This window comes from Lepidochelys olivacea, assembly GCF_965140295.1.
Source record: "Lepidochelys olivacea isolate rLepOli2 genome assembly, chromosome: 1".
Classification (NCBI taxonomy): domain Eukaryota; kingdom Metazoa; phylum Chordata; order Testudines; family Cheloniidae; genus Lepidochelys; species Lepidochelys olivacea.
In genome coordinates, this window is record NC_140411.1 from 341,720,402 (window position 1) to 341,735,910 (window position 15,509).

The window sequence follows — 15,509 nt, forward strand, 5'->3', positions numbered from 1 at the left end:
GCAGAGTTTTCTGAGACATTATCACATCCCATCACTCTGAACTATACCACTACCCTATCCTCTGAGACCCTGCACTGGGTCTTCCCCCACATCCCACCATCCATCTGAGCTCTATTGCCTATCCCCCTAGACTGTATCCTCACACCCATCACCTCCTGCTGGCTGAGTCTCCGTCCTACCGTACCCCACCGCCACCCTTCTGTTTGAGCTCCCATCAAGTCTCTTCTTCCTCTGTATGTAATCTGTATGTGCGTGCACACACATGGAAAACATTGCTTCAGGGTGTGTGTGTTTGGGGGGGAGGCGTCTACCTACTTTCATTGTCTCCAGCATGCATTGCCCATCCATTTCCGAATCACTTTGGCTCATTTGGCCCCTTATTTGCGTAGATTAAAGGTGGGACTGAGCTGAAATATTGGATATTCCCTGTATTTTGTGAAAGTTCTGATACAGAGCTGAACATATTTTATTTTTCCCTGTCTATGGAGGGGATATTTGGAGGTACTTCTGGATCCAAACACCCCAGTCAGGGTTCCCTTCTACTAAAGGGAACCAGTCATGTCATAATGCACTAGCACAAACCTGGAATAACATTGTGGTGAATCAGGCCCATAGCTTGCTCAGAACAATAGATTTCCCAAACTGGATTCCCCATTTTGTTATATCTTATATTGTGCCCATCACAAAAAGGACCTGTGCACTTAACCAACCTATTGGACCCAGGGGAAAAAAAATGGCCTGGCTTTTATTAAACTTCAAAGTCAGATCAGCAAAGAACTTCCTTTTGCACAAGCAGTAAATGTTCTTGCCTCCTTTGGTATGGAAATCATCTTCACAAACTATGCCATCAATATTCATCGCATATCACACCAATTAACAATCTGTGAATAATCAGGAACTAAACATGAATGCATGAAGGACTACAAGCATCTAGGTAGCTGTTAATAAGGATATGTTTGAAGTAATCACACACAAGTTTAATTTTAAATGTGCTTTCCTTCCAGAGAGGTAGCTCAATGCTAACTAAACAATTTAATACGTATTAGATTTATTTTTTTAAAAGCTGAAATTGTTTTTAAAACCTGTCTTTCAATAATTGCGCTCATGACTTAAGTTATCAGTGAGAGATGGCTTGATTTTATGAGCATTATGCTCTCCATTTAAAATAATGCTTTAAACACCCTTGAAAACACTCTAATAAAATAAAAAATGATGCTTTTGATATTAAAGAGTTTCTCTTCTGCTTAGATAGCATTGTGAAAGGCAAAAAGCATTAGAATTTCTAAACAAATCTTAAATCCTTCCAAAAATTGCTTACTTGTGCTATTTCTTTGTATTTTCATTTCACAATAGAATCTTCTTTGGCATTCGAAAGTGAAAGCACTGAAATAGCATGGAAAGCAATTTATGGCAGTGTCTCTTCAGATCCTTAAGGAAAGTTCTGATCTAGGCTGGGTACCTTTAAGAATTATCATTTTTTGTTATGAGAAGGTCAGCCAGCCTAAATTGAGGTCACAATATTCCAGAGTCCTAACTGATCCCCACCCATGTTCACATTTTTACTGGTGTCAAAGCTGGATGCTGCAGTTTCTCTTCAATTCTTTCATGTAGCATTGCCTTTCAAGAATGAGATCTTATATAATGTGACCTTCGGTACACAAACATGCATATGTCTCAATGCTTTATCACAGAGATTAAGCTAATCAGTAAAGTAAGTCATGCTTAATTTAATTCACATTTAAGAAAAATATGGGGCCTGATTCTGACTTTGTTTACACTGTCAGTGTTGCCAACATTTGTGGTCTTTGACTTCTTTTTGTAAAGGGCCAGCTGCTTGAATCAAGGGATTGTGTGAGAGTTTCATCTTTTTTTTTTTTTAAAGAAAAAGACCATTTCAAGCTGTCACGAGAAAAAAAGCCTTGAAAATATGGAGCAAGTTCACCTAAAGCCTCAGAAACCAGAAGGCACCCCCATCCCAAAGGACCCAAAACCTCTTAAAAAAACAACCCCCCAACCAACCCCCCACACCTTTAAAAGAAAAGATTTTGAAGCCAATCATGTGTTTCTGGGGGGATCTGACTCATGATTTCTGAATGCTTAGGGTTAGCCATATTGCTGACTGGTTTGCACCATTGACTTCACTAGAATTATTCTTGATTTTCACTAGGATTGCCAAAACTGTATTTCAGAAATACAGGACAGCTCTCTGATGTCCCTAGTCTTGATTTGAGCCTCCGAGGGCAGATCCTTCTCTGCTCCTGTCCTTCATTAGGGGTTATCCTTTCTCCAGCTCTGCTCTGCAGAGAGACAAGGTCCTCAGATGCTCGGCCAGGCAACTGGTGTCACTCTTGTTCAAGTTCTGTGTGGATGCCAGGAGCTGAGTGAAAGGTGAAAGCTGTGGGGCAGGAGTTGCAAGAAGGGGTATGTGGATTGGAGGAGGCTTCCCTGCAACCAGCAAGGGCATTATTTTCTATTTCAATGGGGGGGGGGCAACTTTCAGCAGGGGTCTGGGGATAGAGGGCTGGCCAGACCAAATTTGAGCAGCATTGCAACCCTGTGCACCTGGTTGAGCTGTCACTTTGCAAGGTGAAATGCCAGAGTGCTGCTCCATCCTGGATTTCAGGTGCCAGAATGATGCTTTGGTCCACTCCAGCAGCGCTACACCACAGGGCAAAAGACATCCCATACTGATTCAGTACAGGACAAATTTTGTATTTAAATAGTTACATCTTATAATAGAGGACTGTTGGCAATTCCAATTTACTCTGTAAGCCAATAAAAACAACGAGGAATCCGGTGTCATCTTAAAGACTAACAGATTTATTTGGGCATAAGCTTTCGTGGGTAAAAACCCACTTCTTCAGGTGCATGGAGTGAAAATTATAGATACAAGCATAAATATCCTGGCACATGAAGAGAAGTGAGTTACCTTACAAGTGGAGAACCAGTGATGACAAGGCCAATTCAATCAGGGTACATGTGGTCCACTCCCAATAACTGATGAGGAGGTGTCAATACCAAGCGAGGAAAAATTGCTTTTGTAGTGAGCCAGCCACTCTCAGTCCCTATTCAAGCCCAAATTAATGGTGTTACATTTTCAAATGAATTCTAGCTCTGAAATTGCTCTTTGAAGTTTGTTTTTGAAGTTTTTTTGTTGCAGGATGGCTACTTTTAAATCTGTTACTGAATGTCTAGGGAGATTGAAGTGTTCTCCTACTGGGGCTTTTGTATGTTACCATTCCTGATGTCTGATTTGTGTTCATTCATTCTTTTACGTAGAGATTGTCCGGTTTGGCCAATGTACATGGCAGAGGGGCATTGCTGGCACATGATGGCATATATCACATATATCACAAAAAAACCACAGATCACCACACCTATTACAGATACGGTAACAAAGACCAAACACACCAAGAAATCTGTTACCTACAACCAGGCACTAAAGTACCACAGAGTCTGCTCAGTGGAGAAAGTACGGGATATACACCTTTGCACACATAAAACCGCCTTCAACAAACAAAGACACTCTACCAGAGAAGAAGATTGCATCATGGAATGGCCATTCAAATACCCCGAGAGAATCTGCTTCAATACAGAAATAAAATCCCCGCTGACTGCACAACCCTAGCTAGTTGCCACCTACCACCCCACACTGGAACCCATACACGGTATCATCAAACAATTACAACCCATATTCAGTGGGGACCCCATCCTGAAATAAATCTTTCCTGAACCTCCTCTTCTGGCCTTCAAACACCTCCCAACCTCCCCAAACTCACCATCAGAAGCAAGCTCCTCACAGACCAGAACACATCAACTCAAAGTGGCACCAGAACCTGCTAGAACAACAGATGCAAAACCTGAAGACATATCTCCACTGCTGCAATGATCAACACCTCCACAATATACCTTTCAAGATCTATGGGTCCTACACATGGCTATCACAGCATGTGGTGTAGCTCATCCAGTGCATAAGTGCCCCAATAGCTACTATGTGGGTGAACCAGGATAATCACTGTGCTCTCAAATGAACACACACAGGAAAATGATAAAAGACAAAAACTCCACATCACCGGTGGGTGAACACTTCTCACAAAGTGATCGCTCCATATCTGATCTCTCATTCCCCATCCTCAAAGCAAACCTGCACAATACTTTCCAAAGACAGGCCTAGGAGCTTAAATTCATAACTTTGCCAGATTCTAAAAATCATGGACTAAACAGAGACATTGGATTTAAGACTTATTACAGTACAACAATCCTATTAACAGGCCATTAACAACTTCTCCCAGCTGCTCCCCTCTCCCCGCCCTCCCCCCCACCATTCCTTTCCTTCCTGTGATGGAGGGGTGTTAATATGTCACTTCACCTAGAATGGTTTCAGAGTAACAGCCGTGTTAGTCTGTATTCGCAAAAAGAAAAGGAGTACTTGTGGCACCTTAGAGACTAACCAATTTATTTGAGCATGAGCTTTCGTGAGCTACAGCTCACTTCATCGGATCCGATGCATCCGATGAAATGAGCGGTAGCTCATGAAAGTTTATGCTCAAATAAATTGGTTAGTCTCTAAGGTGCCACAAGTCCTCCTTTTCTTTTCACCTAGAATGGTCTCTTGAAATGTGTGTTAACTACTTATTCTAAACAATCTATTCAACGTTGTATTTAGCAGTGACACCTTGAGTTAGTGTCCCTGAAGAAAAGCTCTGTGTAAACTTGAAAGCTTGTCTCTGTCACCAACAGAAGTTGGTCCAGTAAAAGATATTACCTCACCCACCTTATCTCTCTAATATCCTGGGACCAACATGGCTACAACAATGCTGTACATTACAGGTCTCTTCTAGAAAGCCGGGCTCTTTAGCTCAAGTTATATGGATTCAGGTTTTTAACTCTGGAGGTCCCTCATGTTGATCAAGATGGTGGCCATCATTCTAATGCCTTTGCAAAATGGTAATAGTCTTTGTGGGCTATGGTGACTGGATACTGCACCTAGTATCCTAGAGGGAGTCCAACAAGCACAGTACCAAGTGTGTATTTGAGTCTCTGTGGCTGTCCCCAAAACAAACACGACATGCCCAACGTATACAATTCAAACACACTGAAGGTATGCATATAAAGGCTGATGGATAAAAACCCCTCTGCCTGAGCCTTCCCCCTGAGCCATCTTCCTTTCCACTCACCAAGGGATAAGGGCTGGAATGCAGGCCATTCCTCAAGGCATCATTCCACCTATCAAATCCACAGGAATAGGGCAGATCCACCTGTTCAGGCTTCTTTCACATAGAGAAGTAGAAAGGGGATAATCAGATCTCTAATCCAGAAATATAGCTCCTTCATATAACTATGAATCTATGATACAGCTACAGTATCAGCACATAAAAAGAACACAGACAGCACTTGGCCATCATGGCTGTGTGATATGATGAAGGACTAGCTCAGATGCAGGCAGAGAAAATCACCAAGCGTTAAGTCTTATTTTCATTCTTTTTGTCCTCTTCTGGAGCCTATCCCCCCTGCAGGCCAAATGCATCACTGTTATGTAGCGGAGATTAACTGTGCGCAAACCACAGCTCACATCTAAACCATCCGCTCCCCTTCCCTGCCACAAATTTGACCTCTGCAGAGGATTGGATTAAAGCGAACCTACGTCCAAACCACAGCTGGGTTTGAGCTTGCAAAAGAAACCCACAAAGGATGAGGTTTTGCCAGACCAAAAGCACCCTTGTTTCACCATCTCTATACCAGCCTACACATTAACTTTAACCCACTCTTCCTTGTTTCCTCTCTGCATTCCACCCCAACTCCCACCCCTTCTAAGAAGGTTTAATAAAAGGGTAGTGGAGCACATCATTTCTGGAGCAGATGGCAGAAATATCATGGGGAGGGGGCCCTGCCAATTCCTGTCCCACCCACTCCCATCCCACCCACTCCTATGTCTCTCTCCCAGCTTGTCAGAATTGCAGCAGGAAAAAAAAATCACCCATACACATATACACACACACACAAAGGATTTCTCCACCCTTCACAACTCCTTCCCTGTCATCCTTGCAAGAAGGGATTATTAGAGCAAGAAGTCATGCAAACAAAAATCTGCAAAATAAAGCTATAAAAAGACAACACTAAACAAAGCAAAAAAGGAAAAAGAAGCGAAAAAAAGGCTAAATAACCCATTGTCCAAAAGAGAAAAGACAATGGATAAAATCACAACACAGGCAAAGGATAAAAACCTCTGGCAGGGAGATGGTTACAATCTAAGACCTTGATGAACAATAAAGTCTATAAATACATATATAATTTCACCATTTACTCTTAGCCCTTTTCTCTTTCAAATTGTTCTTGTGACTCTGTACAAGATAGAACCATACTGAGTCTCTCTGGCAGGTGCTAATACTTTAAAAAATCTGGGGTTTTTTTGTGTGTGGCAACTTAGGAATTATTTAAACTTTGTTTAAATTTCCACAAACACTGTGGCCGTACCTTGCATTAAGAAAATGCATTTCCTCTTGCTGAGATACCATAGTGAGTGTGGTATAAATGGCTAGATAGATCAGACAGACCACAATTTGTTTTTCACAAGGTGGGTGTGCAGTGTGGCCTAGTAGTTGGCACATGGGAGGGGGACTTCTGGGTTCTGCTCCTGACTGTGTCTGTGACCTTAGGCAACTGGCTTTAACATTCTCAAGATTTTAGTTTAAGCGTCTGTAAAATTGGGATAATGATTCTTATCTCCTTTGTAAAGTGCTTTGAGAGCTATGGATTAAAAGTGCTAGGAATTATTATTTGACCCTGGTAGTTCTAGTTATCATAGGGCATGTCTACACTGCCCTGCAGTTGAGAGTAAGAGGGTGTTAGCAGCATGCACCAAAGTGCTGTGCTGTAACTCCCTCGTTTGGATGGTATGGATGCAAACTTAAAGGTCCCGTGTTCACACTATGCTTAAGTGTAGGAAGGATGGCCCAGTGGGCAGGACACTAGCCAGGAACTTAGGACACCTGTGTTCAATTTCTGGTTAGCCGTAAGCTTCTTGTTTGCTCCTACAATCCATTCTGTGCCTCAGTATCCTAGAGGGAGTCCAACAAGCACAGTACCAAGTATGTATCCGAGTCTCTATGGCTGTCCCCAAAACAAACACGACATGCCCAACGTATACAATTCAAACACACTGAAGGTATGCATATAAAGGCTGATGGATAAAATCCCCTGTGCCTGAGCCTTCCCCCTGAAGTTTCCCTAAAAACAAGGCTAATACTTCCATCCCTCATAGGGTTGTTGTGAAGTTATAATCCATTAATGATTGTGTGCCACTCAGATACTACAGTGATGAGGGCCTAATTATCTGGATAGAAAGCCATTTTATAATTTCCATGCTTAGGATGTCATTAAAGTGGCAGCATGACGTACATAGATACACCTACAAAAAAAGAATTTGAAGTTTGAAAAATGTGTGTGTGACCCTGTTTGCTGGTTGGTATTTTTTTTTTTTTTTTGGTGGGAGGAGGGCAGCTTGGAATGGTGTGGGTAGCTTTCGACTGTAAGCCTCAGGCAAGATGTTGCCTGTCTAATTACCAGAGAAGGTGCAACAGTTGCTGTTAGAACCTCAAACTTAGAGGGGTGGGGAAGGGACGGAAGCAAATGGTGAACTGGGGAGAAGTTAAGTGATTTGCCTGAGGTCACAGTGGGAAGATGAATCAGACCCAGGATTAGAAATCACAAGCTTCTCTCACATGGTCTTGTGCTCGAAACACTACATCATACCATATGGACAAGTTTAGACATACCCAAATATTTATTCATAATTTTCTTCCATCTATAATAAACTCTTAACCCCTTACTGTTTCACCTCATCTCCAGGCAGTTGCTGTTCCATTTAGATATAATTTATTACAGGTCTAGTCTTTCAGAAGAATAATTTAGGTGTGACGTGGTGTCAGACCCATTGGAAATATCAGTTATTTTCTGACTGCAAGTAAAAGTTTTTTTTCCTCTCTCACTCGCTCTCTCTCTCTCTCTCCCTCTCATATATCACTTAAGACTGAGGATATTTAGGGATATTATATAATCAGTCTGACGTGACCAAGCAACAGGCAAGGGACAATCCAACAAACTCCATTCAGTAGCCTACAAGTGTGTTTTGAAAAAAGAGGAAAAAATCCCCACTGCAGTCTAGTGATTTAGAACTGAATGGCTAGAAGTAATCCTGCTAATCCAACACAAAACAGAGCCAAAATTATGAACTGGAGGTTGCATTCTCTAGCTGCTGCTCACGTACTGTAGTATGGTATCAGATCCCCATCAGTCATGGGGATTATTAGATCCCCAATAAGCCTGGTGTTACAAAGCAAACAGAGAAGACGTGATTACTAGTGATGGGAAAACCACCTCAAAAGTGTTTGAAAGTTCCTAGGAACGTTGTCAGCATATTCTCTTCAATCCTCAGATTTACCTTTTCGGAATGTCCCCCTGTGGGAACCTACATGAAGTCCAGTGGGAGGAAACTGATTTCCTAGGATCTGGCAAAATTCTTTTCACTAGCAGATGGAAATCAAACACATTGTAGACGCCCAGCAGCTGAGTGTTACCACACATGCAGAACACAGCAGCATTACACATTGACAAAAACATAGGATAGTTCCATATGCATTATATATAGGACTAGGAAAGACATGACAGTTCCATGCCTCCTTCTTCTTATTCATTGCTACTTCCCTATTTGGGGTTGGCAACTTTTATAACCTTCTTCCAAAACTCATGATTGTATAGCTGAATGTTATGCAAACTGGTATCTCTAAGGTCTGCTGATATCTGGTCCATGCACTGAGTCTTTGGCCTCCCCCTTGGTCATCTTCCATCCACAATCATTGCAAGAGCCATGCTACCAATATAACTACCGTGTCTTCACTGGAGATGTCCACACCAGAGTAGCCTAGCCTCCCTCAACTTGTCTTCAACTGGGCAACCCGCATTAGGCCCCTCACAACCTCATTTTGTTTCCCCACCATGGTGTGTTCAACCATTTGACCTTCTCAACATTTAATTTCTGTAATGAGGAGCATACTGGTTTATTTTCCTGTAGCTGTCTCTGCTCCGTACATTAGGGTGGGTTGAATTACTATTTTAATACAGTCTACCTTTTTTGAGGGGGAGGGAGAGGTAAGCTCCAGCCATTTGCAGCAACCAGCTTTGATAGAATGCTGGTTCCATATGGTGTCCTTTTATTGATGTCTACAGGACAGTAGCTCACAACAATAGAGAAGCTACTGGTGATGGGCCAGAAGTGGTTGCAATGATAGCAACACAACAACAGATACAAGGAGGATTATAGGGAAGGGTTCAACTGGGGAAATCAGAGATAGTGTTAAGGTAGTGTACATATACTTCTCCATGTTTTAGATTGACGGCTGCTGTCTATTCACTTGGCTAGCTTGGTGCAGTCTCAAACACCCACCCACACTCACACATGGAAGTAGTCAGGACCTAATAGGCCCAAGTCACGAAATAATCCCAATTCAGGAAAGCACTGAAGCACATACTTAAAGTCAAACATATGCTCGAGTGCTTTCCAAAATTGAAGCCATGTGGTACAATCCACTATTCACTGTGTCCAGTGGAAGGCTTTCCACTGACTTCAATATGCTTTGGATTGGTCCCATACTGTATGTATGCTGGAGTCACCTCCAGAAGTGACACTGGGAAAATGAGTCAAATAGTTTCCTCTCTCTCGTGACCACATGTAATAAGCTCACCCAATCAAGGAATCCAGAAACAATACCACATGACTTCCCATGATTAATCCCAATGAACCAAAGCAGCTGGAAATTTGGAAAAGCAATGTTATCAATTTATAAGAATTTTTTCAGCCATCCTACGAGATGAAAATTTTCATTTGGTCAAAACATTTTATGAAATTGCTCCTATTGTTCAAACCTTTTGCAACCTCAAAAACAGCCACATTCTCATGGTACAAAACTTTGTTTTGCCCAGCTCTGTTTAAAATGTTTGGATTTGCATTGCACCTGCCCTGAGCAGTCAAAATACTTGTAATGCTGTTTAGATCTTCAGTGAAAGAATTCATATGCAGCTGGATACAACAGATGACTACTGATAGGTAGTTTATCTAGTTCTTGCTGTGCTTTTTTTATGCGGTATATCACAGCAGTAATACCATTGGACACTTACAAAGTGTCTTTGTGCTAAAACACTTTGAAAATGCCACTGAACTGCAGCTGCCATTCGGAGTGGTGAGAAAAAAAGTTGACCATAACAGAGGGATAAAGCTCTAATCTTAGTGCCATGGGTATTTTAATTCTTTAATGATCATACAGAGCTCTTAGGACCCTCCGTTTTTAAGGAAGCACTTGAAAGATAAGCCCCTCCCTCTCCAGTACAAATAAGTGTAATTTATCTCATAATATCTGCTTCAGAAATACAAAGAACTGAGTTGATGCAGCCTGGATTTCATTTGAACCTGTGGCTGCAGAATGTATACAGCCAGTTTAATATAAAGCTTCATCTTTCTCTCCAGATAAAGTTTACCCATCCTGTTGTCTACCAATGTGTACTGATACATTTGAAATGGACAGAGCCCAATTTTTGTTAGGGAGGAACATTGCATGTAAACGCATGAGGCAAACACTGGTCCCCATCCCCTGCCCCAGTAGCTTTCTGTTATATTTAGTGGGTGAGTATCTGAGTTCTCATTTGCTAAAAGATTCAAACAGACTGGATTCACAGCACATCAGAATTGACACATTTTCATTAATATACATTTCAAGACTGGAAACTTTGCAAACATACTGGAAGGCACGATCCCTGTTCCACAGTATTTAGCACAAATACGTACAAATAATAGTTAAAATCCATATGTAATACAGAGAAAATACTATACACCGTGAATCTGATTGTTGATTAGTTGCATTTCAGTAGTGTCTAGAGGCCTCAACTGAAATAGGGGTCCCATTGGGGCTAAGCATTCTACATACACAGGGGTAGAGACAGTCCTTGCCCCAGGGGCCTAAGAACTAAGGCACCGGTCCTGCAAGCACACATGTGCTTAACTTTCAATGGAGCAACTCAGAGTTGTAAAGTAAAACATGAGTATAGTAAGCGTTTGCAGTGTCAGGGTCAAAAGAGGCAAGACAGACAGAAGGTAGGATAAAAGGAGTAAACATAGTTCAGAACGAGAGGGATATCCATAACTCATCTACTGATAAAAGGATTACATGATAAAGGGGAAAAAAAACCCAGATATCCTACTGAATGAAAAGCATCACCATTTGCATTAGATAACACATTACTAAAACAGGTACATCCCTCCTTAAATCAGATATCATCAACAACTGCAACACAGTCTCTAATACACTAAATGACATTTATCACCTTCTGATTGAAACACATCACTTGGCAAAACAACAATCAATCTGTGCATAGGAAATGCATTGCCTCTCTCTTTATAAATTAAATGCAGAGTGTGCTGAAGCTGATGCAGCATTTGCTGAATTATGCGCAATGGGGACAGAACTCATTTTAAAAGCGACTGAATGTGAAACGTGAACTACTGAAACAGACACAGTCCACCAGATACATCCGTGTTCTGGGAAACGCCAATCATAGGAGTAGGGTGAAGCCGCTGTCAGGAAATGTTTAGGTCAAGAACAGTTACACAGTAACAGCCATTTGCTGAAGCTGATGACAAAGGTTCTGGCAGAGTGGAACGCTGCCAAGACCTCAAACATCTACAGTTTGATATTCATCAGTAACAGTGCATGTGTGTGTGAATTGGGGGAGGAAAGGGGTATTGGAGGATCAATTTAAACATTCTTCAGCTAACAGGAGCGGGGTAAAGGAGCCTGCCATTTTTTAGCCCTCTGCACAGTAAAAGTGGGGTGAAAAACTGGAGGATTTTACTCTTCTCAAAATAGAGTCATCCTGTTTTTTCTTAATGTAATAATTGTTTCCTATAGGCCTCTTGTAACACATTCACATACATTCACAAAGGCCCTGCCTCTGTCCATGAGCGATGACTGCATCTTTGGCAATGGACACAAAGATATTTTTAATAGGGTTTTAACAAGCTGGCAAAAATCTATTCAGTTATGCCTTGCCCAAATATGGAAAATTCTGACTTTTCACTCCATTACGTTCAGTGCAAAACAGCTTTCTGCTCTGGCAAGCAAAGAAGCCGTCAACTGTGTAACCATTTCCAAGCGGGAAGGCACATGCCTATCCTCACCAGCCGTAATGACAGCTAGCTAGGTCAGCCTCCTTCCGTGCAATATGCAGCTAACAGACAGAAAAAGAATACTGGGGCCAAATTCATACCTGATATAACTTGATTATTTTTATAGCACCATTGATTTACATAGTACTTTACAGACATGTGGGTCATTGTCAAGAATATACTCTGGTTGCTCTGAACCACTCCAGCCTCAAGCCATGCTTCACTGGCCAGTTAAGCATTGCTGCTCGAGTCTATCAGGAAATCTATGCCCTGTAAAGCCAGTATCTGTTTAATTGACCAGTTCAACTGCATTGTCGGCGTATACTAGTGACACTGTGCTGTGCAAGACAAGTTCCTGGCCCCAGATAATTTACAATGGAAGTGGGGAAGGGTCCAACACAAGGGCCAAGAGATCATGCCAGATGCTTTGGTAAAGGTCTGTTAATTCCAAGGCTTTAATTTAATGTGGATATTGCACCTTTCCGCCAGAGTAAATCAGGAATAATTCAAATGAAGTGGAGGGTGATGAGGTGAGGGATGCTAGTGAAGTCAGATAATCAGTGTTTGGAAGCTGGCAATGAATGAATAATTGAGATTTAGGAAGGACTTGAAGGAGGAAAACAAAGTTGATTGCTTCAGTTGGGGATGGATGGCAGGCTTTAGAGCGTTGGTTTGAAAAGCACTCAGACATCTTGCTCTCTACCCTGACACCTGGACCTCTCTGATCTGCAAGTCTCAGGAATACAGGCTTTCTTGTGGTATTTTCTCTGAAGTACAGAAATATGGTGAAAATTAAAAACAATGTGGGTGGGGGATAAGTTATACAAATATTTTCCAAGTACAAAGATGGTTCCCTTTGAGTTCCCAGTCTGAGGTCTAGCTAATGGTGCAGTTCATCCACCTTCCCACAATGTCAACTTCCAATGTGGGAATTCAAAGGAACGAAAATATATTTTCTTCATGTAAAACAGAATATAATATTGGGCCAAATCTTCAGAGGTATTCAGCACTCTCAAGCACTTGGCAAATAAGAAATAAGGTCTCTTCTCTTCCTGGATCATTGCTCTTCTGTTGCAGGAGAATTTCTCCTTTTGCCCTTCAGGGGACCAAGTCCTGACAAGCAATGGCAGGTGCGGGTTGCTTTCAGCTCTTAGGGCCCATTTGAGGCTTTGCCACAGGCTCTGTCACTAGGGCTGCACATTGTTGCCCTGCCCCAGCAACAGCCTGGGAAGCAGATTGTGATTTTTGAAAGTCCCAATCTGCTTCCTGGGCCCCAGCTCACTCAAGGGAGAGGTACCTTGCAGCAGTCTTCCACCTGGTGTAGCATGCATCCTTCTACATCCTGGCTCAGCTGTGCATCTCAGTGCAAGGGTGGGATGGATGAAGCTTGGCCTTTGCATACTCCTTGCCCACCTGCAAAGGACAGGTGTTAGATGTTTTGTGGAAGCTGCTTCTCTCTCTTCCCTTTGACATGTCCCAGGAGTTGGGAGGCACCTCACCACCACCTGCCCTTAACGTGAGGATGTTTTGTCAGTGCTTGCTGTGGATCCGCTCCCTGAAACTACCAGTCTCTGGCAACACAAGCAATCCTTTCAGGGCTCCACAAGCCTCTCTCTCCGCACCAATAGCCATAGTCAGACACCAACCTCTGAGTCCTAGGAGCATTCCCTGTCCTGTCCAGCTCCTTATCTAATGAACACTTACAGAATTATCAGGCCTGCCGTTCCCAAATGATCATTACACACCAGCTTGTAAGAATCAACTCAGGATCATCATTTGCTTAACACCACAGCACTAAGATATATTTGTAATGAAAACAAGAATAAGGCTTTGTCTACACTCCTGCTTTTGTCAGTAAAACTTTTGTTGGTCAGGAAAAAAACACCCCCCCTGACAGACAAAAGTTTCATCAACAAAAGTGCCGGCATGGACAGTGATATATGTTGGTGGGAGAGCACCTCCAGTGACATAGCTACCACCACTCATTAGGGGTGGTTTAATTATGCCAGCAGGAGAGCACTCTCCCACCGGCATAGAGTGGCTACATGGGAGACCTTACAATGATACAGCTTGTGGTGGAAAATTAACCACGCGTTATGTTTGGTTCAGAACAAGCCTGAGGCCAGCTTTATTCAAGCATGCGCATACAGGGAGAGTCAGCCGGAGCTGCTCTGGCATAAACAGAAATAAAGGAGCTTATATAGCTGAAAACCACAATTTGTCAAGCCCACTTCCTTCAACAGCATTTTCCTTGTTTGGCATATAGTGCAAGCTTTAATAGTAGCTTTGCCTTACTTGGAGTTTAGCAAAACAAGCTTTACCTGTCATTGACAGGTGTTTCCTTTGCAGTTAATGGTCTTTTCTAACTTCTAGCGGTTATGGTTACATTTCTTTAAGTTGTGCAGTTGCAATTGTCCCTCAATGGAATTTTCCTCACTCTCTTCTTATGCTTCACATACACAGTTAGCTTGATCAAAGTTTTAGGTCTATTAGTTTAGGCCTACTAGATTTTTCCTTCACAAGCTGCAGCGGTACAGTTGTGCTGCTATAAGGTCTGTAGTGTAGACAAAGCCTCAGTTTATTATTAAAGAACAGCGATTCACGGGAAAGTGAGTAAGAGTACTGGAAACAAATGGTTACATGCAAAACAAAACCATAACAACCTTTCTAGAGACTAAGCTTAACTAACTAATTACCCTCCTGTCTCAAGAAGCTTATTTCACCCAAAGTTATCTCCAATGCTTTCAGCCAAGCCTGGTTGAGACCCCTTTTTCATTAAGCAAATGCACTGTCCATTTATTTCCTTAGTGAAGGATGGCAGGCTGTCTTCTTTATCCCACAAAATATACTAGAGCAAATCTTTGATGTGCACCTCTCTCTCATTCCTCTCTCTTTGAAGTTTCCACAATCCTTCATTAGCATTTGGTTCAGACTGGTGAGGTGAGTCTCATTGTGATCCACACAATCCTTAGTTTACATGCAAACAGCCAGATTAAAAAAACCCCATGTCTTGTCTGATAGAAAACTTGTTTCTCACCTTTGCTGGGGGCCGGTCCCTTAGACACAGACATTAAGAACATAATTTTCAGTGTATATACATAACTCCTTATACAACATCTGTACAAGTGGTTCACAATGATATTCATGACTGCTGTGACACTGGCTTGTATTAAAGACCGCACATGACAATCTTTGGTGATCTGGAATGTACACACTACACCCAGGAGATCCCTGTAATCCTTATGCACCCCTTCTATGCCCCTGGCCAGTTGGCACTAAGAGGTTCCTCCGTCAC